The sequence below is a fragment of the Kogia breviceps genome, chromosome 19, assembly GCF_026419965.1.
Source record: "Kogia breviceps isolate mKogBre1 chromosome 19, mKogBre1 haplotype 1, whole genome shotgun sequence".
Lineage (NCBI taxonomy): Eukaryota > Metazoa > Chordata > Mammalia > Artiodactyla > Physeteridae > Kogia > Kogia breviceps.
Window position 1 is genome coordinate 50,216,984 of NC_081328.1, and position 12,807 is coordinate 50,229,790.

Consider the following 12,807-nt stretch of genomic DNA (forward strand, 5'->3'; position numbering starts at 1 on the left):
TGGAGTCTAGATCTCTCAAGTTAGTCTAACACGGGATTTCAAGCCACCGACGCTTTGGGTGGGTAGCTCTTTGTCGTGGGGGCTATCTTGTGCACTGCAGGGTACTTCGGGGCACCCACTGCGTCCCAGTGCACCCGGACCCCTAGTTGAGAATCACTGGCCTACCTCAGTAACTAGTTGTCCAACTATACCTCAATAAAGCTTAATAGTTTCTTTTGGAATAAGCTGTGGTAATTTTCTTACTATCTGGTTGAGACACACCTCTTTACAACTGACAACATTAAATCAGTGACATTTTCTAAATTAAAAAAAAAAAAAGCTTAATAGTAATAATACGCCCCCCACCTCCCAAAATTAATTAGCTATATTTTTATGGTTCTTATTTAAAAAAAAAAAAAAAAAACCTAGCCATGTACCTATGGGTGAGTGAACTCATTGTCTCAGTTTACTTACTCAGTAACAACTCAGGGAAAATATCTACCTCATGTAGGGTTGTAACAAACACTGTGAAGCTGCTTGGCAAGGGGTCTAGCAAAGAGTTCCATACCACTTCTCTTATCCGGCCACTAATAATCCTGGAAGACCCACACATCTCGGAGTCTAACAGACCAATACTTAAAGGGATCACAACCTATGCAACGCTGTGAAAGAGCTAAAAATCTTACCGTTTATAGACATTTCATCACGAAGATCCTTACACTCAATATCTTCGGATGACGGTTTTCATGTGACTTTTCCCCAAGTCCACAGCCAACATCTTTGATCTAAAAGAGAAATATGGATAACACACTTCATTCTAACAGAAACAAACTTAAGATATTGATTCTTAAGAATGGTGTTTAAAAAAGTTGAGCCTAAGCAAGTCAGAACTCCTCACAGAAGACGTCCTTTCAGACAGCGATAACTGTAAATCAACCTCCACTCAACCAGTGACACATTTCTAAATCCCAGCCAACCAAAGCTCATTTTCCAAGTCTTCCTTGGTGAACCCTGTATGCAGTGGCATCCACTTTGATTTCAGTGACACCTAGTGGCCCCGATTACAATGGCTCAGACCATCCTCATTTCTGGATTCTAGGCAGGACCCTAACCAGCCCTCTGCGTCAACCCGGATTCACAGAGCTGAACTTCAGAATTCAGAACAGAGTGTGACGGGGCGGCATGTGGTAGGCCTTCACACCACCTCACCTCTGTCACTTCTGGTGCACACCCAGGTCTTTGAATTCGCTAGTTTTAAGCTTCAACGTGCACGTCGGCTTCTCACCGTCTCTGCAGATGCCAAACAAAGGCCTGTGGGAAACGAAAACAGGAGCATGTTAAGGGTCGTTGTAAAACTACGGCCTACGGCTTTCCAAACAAAGTCTACCATCCCACTGGTTACCATCTGTGGAGTTACATAAAAACTGACTGGGGGGGCCTTCCCTGGTGTCGCAGTGGTTGAGAGTCCGCCTGCCGATGCAGGGGACACGGGTTTGAGCCCCGGTCTGGGAAGATCCCACATGCCGCGGAGCGGCTGGGCCCGTGAGCCATGGCCGCTGGGCCTGCGCGTCTGGGCCTGCGCTCCGCAACGGGAGAGGCCCCAACTGTGTGAGGCCCACGTACCTCCAAAAAAAAAAAAAAAAAAAGCTGGGGCCGTCCTCAAGGCACTCGAGGAAGAAGCGAAGTATTCAGCCGTTAACACCCCTGAAGTGAATTGAGAACCGTCCCTGTCAGCCTGCCCCGTGTAAAGACCTGGGGACCTGCAAGGCCGCTAGGGCTGCGAGCTCAGCACATGGGTGTCTGCGAGGCCGGGGAGGGGGGCGCGGGGGTTCGCAATACGGAAGGGCCGCTCTCCCCCAGGAGGGCCGCCCCGACGCCAAGGTGGGCTTGGGCTCTCCCCCCTCAGTAATGAAAACTCGCGCCCTTTGGAAAGCGTTTTCCCAGTTACCTCAGCGAATCCACCCAACCACCCTATCTGGGGAGAGTCCAGGCTTAAGCGTCAACATTTCTCCTTCGAGGAGGGAGCGGCCAAGTATCCTAGCGCCGTGTCAAGAAAGACCCCGTTTTCCCACCTCCGCAGCCTTACCGCCGCCAAAGGTCCGAGGTTGCTGGCCTAGCTCGTACCAGCCTGAGGCCGCCATGACTCCCAGCCACGAGACCTGCCCCGAAGAGAGAGCAAGGCCGCGCCTGCGCGTAGTTCTTCGCGGCAGGAAGAGAGAGCAGGCCCGCGCCTGCGTGCAAGTCATCGCGGCAGTCTCGCCGGAACTCTCGCGCTGTTGAGAAAAGGCTGATGGGAAATGTAGTGCAAACAGCCGCCACTGCGGGGCAGCCGCGTCCTTAGCGCGGCTCTGGACCCGGGATTAGATGGTGGCCGCCGCCAGGGACAGTAAAGAGCCCGGGGTGGGAGGCCTGCTCTGTATAGAACCACGGCCGTTAGAAAACGAAGATGGACTGTCGCTTCGGCCACAAAGTCATTTATCTATTGAGTGAACAGGGTGTCCCTGGCCGAGACTGGGTGGGCGGTGGAGGTCGCAGAAAACTCGAGGGGACTTCACGAGAGGAACGGTTGAGGGAACTGAGGCCCTGCCGGATTTCGTTCTTAATTGCTCTGCGGATTTTATTTGGGGCGGGGCGAGTTCGTCTGGGGTGGTTGGCTGCGTTAGCGAAGAGGAGGGAGATTCCTGGGGAATTGTTCGACGTCCCGCTCAGTTGCTCTTAGTTGGGGCGAGAGCGACGGGGCACGGGCGAGGCCGGTAGAGGGCGCCCGAGAGCGACGGGCTGGGCCGGGCTCTAAATTACCCTGAACCCGGGGGCTTATACCCGCGCCGCAGGTCCCGCAGCCCCGCCGGGGTGTGGCTTTAATTCCGACAAGGAAGAAAATACAATTACGAAAAGAACTGAGAATAATGTAATACCCTGTGCTACTCCTGAGTGTTGATTTTCAGGTAATCACCCCGGCTTCATTTTTGCAATAACAAAAGAGCAAAACAACAACTAGAGTCAGAGTCAGAATTCACACCTATTTGGAAATTGGTTTCAACTTGCAAGACCATGAAGCCTTTTCTGCATTACCTTCTCCCCATGCTCATCAGCCCTTCATCAATGACCTCAGTCACATTTAGTCTGGATTAAATTGTTGTATATGTCGTATACAGTAATACACTGTGGGTACTTATTTTCAAGTTACCACATTTGTTAATGTTTGCCTCCCTCAACTGGGTTGTGAGCTCTTCAAGGCAGAAGTCTATTTTAATTTGTTTTTTCTTTTTAATTTCGTCACAGGCCTAGTTGGTATTCCACTGCCTCTGCTCACAGTAAGTACTCCACAAATATAATCATTAACTCAGCAATAGCTTCTATCGTGTGAAATTGGCCCTTACGTTTCCCTATCTTACCCTTGAAGACAGATTATTTTGTATAATACCGAAAGAAAGAATGGGGGCTTCCCTAGTGGTGTAGTGGTAAAGAATCTGCCTGCCAATGCAGGGGACACGGGTTCAAGCCCTGGTCCGGGAAGATCCCACATGCCGCAGAGCGACTAAGCCCGTGCGCCACGGCTACTGAGCCTGCGAGCCACAACTACTGAGCCCACGTGCCACAACTACTGAAGCCCGTGTGTCTAGAGCCCATGCTCCGCAACAAGAGAAGCCACCACAATGAGAAGCCGGCGCACCGCAACGGAGAGTAGCCCCTGCTCGCCGCAACTAGAGAAAGCCCGCACACAGCAATGAAGACCCAACGCAGCCAAAAATAAAATAAAGAAAATTGAAAAAAAAAAAAGAACAAAAGAACGGGGTCTCTCCCTGCAAACTAAATTCCTTTCATCTCAGACTCTAAGTGTGGAATTTGCCAAAAGCTGCTTGTGTGTAGGCAGGTGATCTGCAGGCAAAACGATAGTGATAGCTAATGCTTCATAGCACTTACTGTGTGTCACTCACTCCTTGAGTACTTTACGGATATTAATTTGTTTAATCCTCACCACTGCACAGTGAAGTGCATTATCACTACCCCCGTTTTACAGATGAGGAAACAGAAGCATTGAGAGATGTTGTAACTTGCCACAGTTCACACAACTAGTAACTGGTGGTGTCAGGGTTTGATCCCAGCCTGTAGAGTCTGTGCTTTTACCACAAAGTTATACTGCACCGTGTGTATATATATAAATGGATCCTATATATAAGGGTTTGGGGTTGGGGGGAGGGGAAGGAAGAGGGATTTTGTGTGTTGGCCTGGGTGGTTAGGGAGGAAACTGGCGGGGAGGATGGGCACCTGTTGCACTGTTTCAAGCCACTTTCTGGCAGCAAGAGTAAGGATGAGAGCCTGCAGGAGCTGATCAGTGAAAGGCAGAGGCTCTGGGCTCTGGCAGGTCTGTCTTGGGTCCCAGACTAGTTGCCACCGAGTGTGCAGTGAGGGCCATTTGTCACAGCTCGAGAAGGGCCCCTGTGCCAGAGGCCACAGTGTAGCTTTCACACCTGACAGAGCACTTAGGGGAACGGCCGCAGGCTCACGGCGGATGGCAGTGTCACGGGCTGCTGGGCTGTGGCCAAGTGGCCTGAGCAAAATGCAATGAGAGGCCTTGTGTCTGAGCACATGTCAGGTGCGCTGCTTAGGCAATCCAGAAATAACTGGAAAAGACTTCAAAGAATGCACCAGAATTCCTGAATGAGCAGGCAAGGGCTCAGAGCTGTTGAGATGGAAATGCTAATGCCAGTGTGACTTCATTTGCACTCGCTGCGGGTGAGGTCTAGGACGTTTGAGTTTTACATTATTCAAGGCCGGTGTAGACCTATATTTAATGGAAAGAGTCACACAGTCTAGTGATAAGTGACAGAAGTAGATCACAAGCTGAACAGGACAAGAGTCCCCAGGGCCATTCAAGGGACCTTGGCTCTGAGTACAAAGGGGAAATCTGGTCCGCTGGCTTGCTGTGCTCAGGAGGTCAGCTCACTGAGTTCCAGTCACTGCTAGGATTTAAGACATGGTATCCGAAACCCACATATAGAAAATAGAGTCTTTAAATATTGAGGTGAATTTTTTAACTTGAAAAGGAATCTTTCATTTTATTAGTAAAAACATGAGGAGGGTAGGTATATCCCAAGCAGCTGGCTGCTTAAATGGGAGCAGTTGCACCAGTGATACCCCGGGAAGTTCACCCATGTGGCAGGCACTCTTAGTCCTGCAGCTGTCCTTCCTCTGTCTTACAAACAGCAGAGCTACTGGGCAAGCCCCTGCCCTGCCCAAAGGAGTGCATCTTTTTTTTTTTTTTTCCTTCCTCCTTTTTGCGGTACGCGGGCCTCTCACCGCTGTGGCCTCTCCCGTTGCGGAGCACAGGCTCTGGACGTGCAGGCCCAGTGGCCATGGCTCACAGGCCCAGCTGCTCCACAGCATGTGGGATCTTCCCGGACCGGGGCACGAACCCGTATCCCCTGCATCAGCAAGCGGACTCTCAACCACTGCGCCACCAGGGAAGAAGCCCAGGAGTGCATCTTGATTAGTCGGCCATAGAAAGCTATTCCCTTTGCCAGGAATTGTTTCAGGAAAGGGTCTGTGGCGCATTCTGCCAGGTTTGGGAACATTTTCTAGTTTTTAAAAACAGTAGCCTCTCTTCCAGCTTCGGGACATCGTGAGGTGATGCCTGAGACCACCAAAGCCATCTTGTATCCGTGAGGCCCGTTTCCCAGCAAGAGCGGAAGGTCTGCGGTGGCAGAGAGGAGAAAAGAGCACGAACCCTTGAAGACGCTTTTGAACTGCTGGAGAAACCAGTCCCGAAGCCCCCTGCCTTCAGACCTTTTGTTTGATTCAGAGACACATATTTTTACATGTTAGTATTTCTGAATGTGGGAGGCATCTTTTGAGCAATGGCATCTTAGGTTCAGTGAAATACAGAGTGTGAGATTTAAGAAAGAAACCTCCGTGTTGTTTAAGCCGTCTCAAGTTGGGTGTTCTGTTAGAACCAAAATCATCCTGGGCTTCCCTGGTGGCACCGAGGTTAAGAATCCGCCTGCCAGTGCAGGGGATAGGGGTTCGAGCCCTGGTTCGGGAATATCCCACATGCCGCGGAGCAACTAAGCCCGTGCTCCACAACTACCGAGCCCGCGTGCCACAACTACTGAAGCCCGCACGCCTAGAGCCCGTGCTCCGCAACAAGAGAAGCCACCGCAATGAGAAGCCCATGCACCGCAACAAAGAGTAGCCCCCCCCACAAAAAAAAGAGTAGCCCCTGCTCTCTGCAACTAGAGAAAGCCCACGAGCAGCAACGAGGACCCAACTCAGCCAAAAAAAGAAGAAAAAAAAAGAACCAAAATCATCCTAAATGATATGATCGACATTTTCCAAAATTTCTTTTTTAATGATTATTCTCTGGAAGGATGGGTCATAGCAAAATAAAAACAAACTGACACGCTCAAATTACCATCCTGAAAAAAAAAAATAACAGCCGGTGTATAGTGTTGACTCGGTGCCAGGCACTGCTCTAAACACCTTTTTTAAAAAAACCACTTTATGGAGATCTGAGTGACATACAAAAAGCTGCCCATATTTAATGTATAAAACTTGATGACTCCAAGCACCTTCAGTTTGCTATCTCATTTGACTCACAACAGCCCTGTCATTATCCTCCCATTTTGCAGCCGAAGTGCAGAAAGATGAAAGTCATTAGCAAGGAGGGGCACTGAGAACTCAATCTAGCCTCCAAACCTATGGTCTTAACTGCTGTGCTGGATTTCCTGGAAAAATACGCTATGACAGTGGATCATGTTTGGTTAACTCTGGTGATTTTAATTCATCCAGCTAGAGAGCCCATCATAAAAGCATAGAGGATGTTTTTCCCTTCGGTTTCTCAGGACTGTGAAAGAGGGCCACAAATCCTGTTCAGCAGAAATCTGGGACCGTTGAACACAGCTTTAACTTCCTGGAGGAGAAGAAACAGACCTAATTATAGAGAATGCATGACCTTAGGTTGCGGTGGATTCTTTCCTGTGTTGACCAATAGCACACATTTCACTCGCCTGCTCGGAAGATCTGTTGCCTCTCATAAAATAATTACTTAATGGGGTTTTTAAAAAATAAGTGAATTTGAAGAATATGTAATATCCCATTGACCTCTTCTGCTGTTTTCTGGACACATCTCTCCTTCCCAGAAACCCTGCCTTCTCACAACTGCCACAGCACCTTTGCTCATGCTGTATGTTTCCTTTGCCTTGACATTTCCTTCCCTTCATCCTTCCCTCTGCGTAGCAAATCCCAACTCATGCTTCGGTATCCCCTTGCGAAATCTTACCTGAGGTGCTCGAGCAGTCCCCTAGCTCTTTCCTCAGCGTCCCCACAGCAGGCTGGTTTAGCACACGCTCTGCTGATTCGAGCTGAGTAACCCCAAGCAGATGACTTCACCTCTCTCTAAGGCTCCTTATCTGCAACAGGAGGAGGTGGAGGCTCTCCCAAACCCCACAGGACAGTTTTAGGAGTGTGCATGCAAAGCATCTAGCACGGCCGGGCACAAGGGAAGCGCTCAGTAAGCGGCACTCTTATTATGTGAACATACATACTTCTTTTAATACTCACTGTTTTATGATTATTTGTTTTCCTGTCTGGCTTTTCTACTAGACAGTGAACAGGGCAAGAGTCAAGTCTTCGTTCTTGTTTTTTGGGTTTTTTTTTTTTTTGAAACTCTTTAAGTCATCTTTTTTGAGGTGTAATTTACATACAATAAAATGCATCCATTTAAAATGTACAGTGCAGGGCTTCCCTGGTGGCGCAGTGGTTGAGAGTCCGCCTGCCGATTCAGGGGACACGGGTTCGTGCCCCGGTCCGGGAAGATCCCACATGCCGCGGAGCGGCTGGGCCCGTGAGCCGTGGCCGCTGAGCCTGCGCGTCCGGAGCCTGTGCTCCGCAACGGGAGAGGCCACAACAGTGAGAGGCCCACGTACCGCAAAACAATAAAAATTTAAAAAAATAAAATGTACAGTGCAGTAGTCCAATAAGGAATACACCTATGCAGCCACAACCCCATCACAATTTAGAACATTTTCATCGCCCAGAGATCCCCTTCACCCCCTTTTACAGTCAAGTCTCCACACAACCCTGGCCCCAGACAACCACTGATCTGCTTTCTGTCACTGTAGATTAGTTTTGCCTGTTCTAGGATTTCATATAAATGGAGTCATACAGTAGGTACTCTTTTGTGTCTGGCTTCTCTCAATTACCCGTGTTGTGGCTTGCATCAGTAGTTCATTTCCTTTTTAATTACTGAATATTATTCCATTGTATTAATATACCACAACATCTTTATTCCCGTGCATGTTGGTGGACCTTTGGGCTGTTTCCAGTTTGGAACTATGATTAATAAAGCTGCAATGAACATTTTTGTACAAATCTTTTTGTGGACATAGGTTTTCATCCCTCTTAGATAACCGCAGGGGAAACTGCCAAACGGGTTTCCCAAGTGTTTTGTGACACTTAACACTCCCCCAGCAACATATTACAGAGTTACACTTGCTCCTTACCAACACCTGTTATGGTCAGTCTTTAAGCCATTCTGCTAGGTGTGTCATAACATCTCACTGTGGTTTTAAGGTGCATTTCCCTGTTGACTATGACGCGGAGCATCTTTCTGTGTGTTTGTTGGCCCTATGTATACTTTTTTGTGACGTGTCTGTTAAAACCCTCCCTTTTTGTATTGGCCTATCTTCTTATTGAGTTGTGAAAGTTCTTTATATATTCTGGATACAGGTCCTTCCTCAGATACTTGCTTGGGAGGTAATATCTCCCGGTCTTTCCAGTTTTGATCAAGTCCCAGTTTATCCATTTTGCTTTTATGGTTAGTGCTTTCTGTATTCTATTGAAAGGATTTTCCTTTCTCCACTGAATCACCTTTGTCCTGTCTTTGGATCTCATTGATCTGTGTGTATGTCCTTTGGAAAGCCCCCCACCCAGCACCGTCTTGAACTCTCATCATGTCTCCTCAACCTAGTGAGACCACCGTGCTCTGCGTGGTCTGCCCTCCCCACGCCGCAGGCAGAGAACTGTCTGAAGCAGACGCTGAGGCAGTCATGAGGTCACCGTCCTGTGTTCTGCGCCTTGTCAAGTGTCTGTTTCTTATATTTTGCTCAGTTTTCCGGTTGTTTGTGGCAGGAAGTCTTCATTCATTTCCGCATCCACAGTGCCTGGCACACAGACACTCCATGAAGGTCTGCTGAGTGAGCGAGTCCTCATTAGCACCTCCAGACACAGTCCACCAGAGTCTCTTTTGATTGGGAGAAGCTGTGGAGCCCCCAGAGGTCATCTGGTCCATCCCCTTCATCTTAGTAGACAGTTCTTTTCCTGAGGATGGTCATTAGTCCTTTACGTCCCCAGCACCAGCCCACCTGGGTTCAACACATGCTTATTAAATGGGGAGATTGAGGTCCAGAGAAGGAAAGGTCAAGGGACCAGGCAGTGGCTGGGCCGGCAGAACTGGACCTCCCAGGCCGGGATCTTGGTCTTGTACTAACTAGCAGGGCAGGCACTGTCTCTTATCACTGTCTCCTTCCCATCACCTCACACAGGATTTGTACATTGTAGGCTCCCAATACGTGCTTGTTAGATAGGAGGAGCAAGTGAATAAATTGAATAGTTTCCTTGAATACTGAGTTTAGCTGGCTTCTGCGCGTGATGTTAAATGGGCGTGTGTGTGTTCACAGAAGGACAGGACTGGCCATTCCTACCCAGGCTCATAGGTCATGGTCATCAGTAACTTTCTTTTAATTTTCTCTCCACCCTCTAGGCCTAGTCCCCACTAGGGGGCATGTGCATTCCACAGAGAGGGTCTGCAGTTCTTAAGGGCCAGGACTTGTTTCCAGTTTGTCCGTGGGTCCCTCTTGAAGCTACCTCCTTGGTCCGCAAGCCCTGCGCCCTCCCCCTGCAAAAACAAACAGCTCCCCCTCCTCTAGCTCCGCCTCCAGCTGGGCCGCTGGCTGCCATGTCTCCCTCCCAGGGGCTCTGCCCCGGTTGAAGGAGATAGCAGAATGGCAGTGGCAGTGGCTCTCAGTGCTGGCCTCGCCGTCTGTCACCCCTGCCGGTGGCCACTGCTTCCTCCCTGAAGGGGATGACAGATCCTGGAAGGGCCACTCTCCTCCTTCCCCTCAGCTGGTAGGCAAGGACTGGCCTTTCGGGACCCAGAGTCTGGTCTACCCTTGAACCCCAGGTTCCTGAAGAGAGAGCATGTGAATCACCCTGGCAAACCCCGCCCGGCCCACCTGCAAAGGCACTGCCGGGGGTGGGAGGGAGGCCGCAGCTCTCATTCCTTGTGCCTGGAGGACGGTCACGCCGGGCTTTCCTCCCAGCCCCAGCCCCCCACCACCACCCCCCGCTCCAGACTCAGTTCCTTCCTCCCCCGACAGCCTCACAAGCTCTGCCATCAACGTTGCCCAGGCACAGGTCCTGGCTTTGCCACCAGCTGTGAGTGACCCCGAGTGAGTTCTGTGAACCACACTTTCCTTATTGGGGAAATGAGGTTAACAGAAGTTCCTGCCTCATAAGTGAGACAACGCTTATGAATACAGCTCTCGGTACAGCGCCTAGCACGGAATAAGTGTCTGAGACCTATTAGCCAGTATTAATGATATTAGTAGTATCTTCATCATTACATTCAAGGAAACCTTAATGTGAACCACTTGGCTACTCTCCTTCCTTTGAGGCTCACAGAGAAGCATTACTGCCTCTATCTCAAGGTCTTGGGCTTCTTCCTAACAGTGAGGCCCCTGCAGAGGGGCCCTGGGAGCCTGGGGGAACGTTGTGCTGTGCCATTGTGCTGCCCTCCGATAGGCGCCGTGCCCCCTGGTCTAGGACCCGGGCCTGTGCTCTCTGCCCCTGCCGAGGACTATCCTGCCTGTAGACACACGGTCACACGTTTGGGATGGGCGGGTACTCTCCCCCGTTGCATCTGCACCCTAGGGTGATGCCAGGCAGCTGTGGCGGCTGCTTCCCTTGCTCCCCTGCCCCACCCCCGGCACCTCATTAGCTCTCTGGTCGTGTCCCGATCTCCAGGAGAGACTGGCAGCGGCCCTGAGCTGCAGCCACAGAGGTAGCAGACAGCACCTCCCCGCTGGTTCCCGGCTGCTGCCCTGGGCCACCCTGCGGCTCCGAGAAGCCTTCCCACCCCCCCACCCCCCCACCCCCCCCCCCGCATCACTCAGGCTCCCATCAGTAGGGAGATTAGCATTCAGACAGAGGATGGAAAAGAATCAGGGCAACCACCTCCTGTCTTCTCTGGGAGCTGAGATTCAATCGGAGAGGCAGAGCCCGTTACGGGGAAGCTATCCAGGCCAGGACCCTCCCACTGGAGGTTGGGACAGGGTTCTAGATACCCAGAAGCAGCAGCGGTGCACTCTGGTACCATCTCACTGGGCGCTGGGTCTTATTAGGTGGCCCCCACCCTCTGCTGTCCTCTCATTGGTTTCAGGGGTGCCCGTTGCCCAGCTGGTGTGTATGTGGAAAGACAGGCCAGGAAGGGCTGTGGGGAGGGGGTGAGGGACTCTAGCTCTTCTGAACCTACTAATGGTTCTGAAATGACTCACTGTTCAGTAATTGATAGTTTACAAACACAATCACACTAGCTTACGTATATTGAACACTCACTAAACGTGGCAAGCCCTTGACACACGTTATCTAATGTAATACTACAATAATCCTGTGAGAAGGTTTACTGTCATCTCCGTCTTATAGATGAGGAAACTGAGGCACAGAGACGCTCAGTAACCTACCCAAGGCCACAGAGGTAGGAAGTGGTGGTGGCGTCAAGATTTCAACACAGTGCTCTGACTCTGGGCTCCTCCCTCTTAGATCCTTTATCGTTATTTCATAACAGCCCACACCCCGGACCAGGAGTGACCCAGCTCTGCCTCTCGAGTTGCCCTTAACCCCCGCTCCTGTTATGGTCAGTCTACCGAAGCCCCTGAACCTTCCTGCTCCCACCTCCAAGCAGCGGCTCTTTCCAAGGAAATGGGAGGGGAGAAGGACTCAGCCTCTTGGGAACATTGGGTCCACCCCCGGCATGGGCTCCCTACCAGCTGCTGTGACAGGAGATGGTGGGCCGAGAAAGGGGCGCCTCGGTCCCGGGCAGCCTCCCGTAGAGGCTCTCTAGGCCGAGGGTGGTAACTTTCTGCAGCAGGAGCTGCCAGCCTGCAGGCTGTGCAGAGAGCCCAGGGGTGGGAGAGCCCTGAGAAGAAGAGGCGAGCGTGGGCCGGCTGTGTGGGGAAGGTGTAAACACAATCTGCTCCCACCGAAGCCAGCCTGCTCCCTGGGGGAGAGAGCCCCTCCCGCCCAGCCCACATGGCACCCCGGCTGCCAGGGCCTGGGCAGCCTCCAAGCCCAGGCAGACACATCCCCCCACCTCCAGCAGCCCCTTCCTCTTGCTTTCCCTCCCTCCATCTGGAACCAGTCCCCAGAGGAGCCTTCATCTCCTGAGCAGGCTCTCAGGACAGGGCTGCAAAGGGGTGTCACTTTGTGGATGTGCGTCTGGGCCGTGAGCCAGCCCCGGTGCCGCTAGGCGACCTTGGTCTGACAATTCCTCAGCCCAGTGGAAGGAGACAGGCAACTTGGAAATGGCAGAGAGCAGAGGCAAGGATGAAGTGACAGGAATATGGCAAATAGGTTAGAGGATGGACGCATAGATAGGGTCAGGGGATACGGACTGGGTCCTAGGAACAGTGCCCTCTGGCCCTCAGCCTGAGAGTCCTGTCACCAGGAAGGCTGATGCCTCCCAGGAGAAAGACAGGCTGACGGGAGCTGAGACAGGCGGTGGGCAGCTCCTTCCCTTGGTGAGACCCTTCCCCTGCCTCCACCCTGCGCTAC

At 51.3% G+C, this 12,807-nt stretch overlaps 1 long non-coding RNA gene across 2 annotated transcripts in view; it reads right to left on the bottom strand.

The window, feature by feature from the left end:
* The window catches only part of LOC136793146 (uncharacterized), a 74,054-nt gene extending 71,808 nt beyond the window's left edge, over positions 1 to 2,246 (bottom strand). For both annotated transcript variants that reach the window (XR_010838025.1, XR_010838026.1), the window contains exons 1-3: positions 2,066 to 2,246; positions 1,189 to 1,290; positions 666 to 764 (exon numbers count right to left, since the gene is read on the bottom strand). This is a non-coding gene — a long non-coding RNA (uncharacterized lncRNA). The remainder of the gene's footprint in view (positions 1 to 665; positions 765 to 1,188; positions 1,291 to 2,065) is intronic.
* Between the last annotated feature and the right edge of the window lie 10,561 nt (positions 2,247 to 12,807).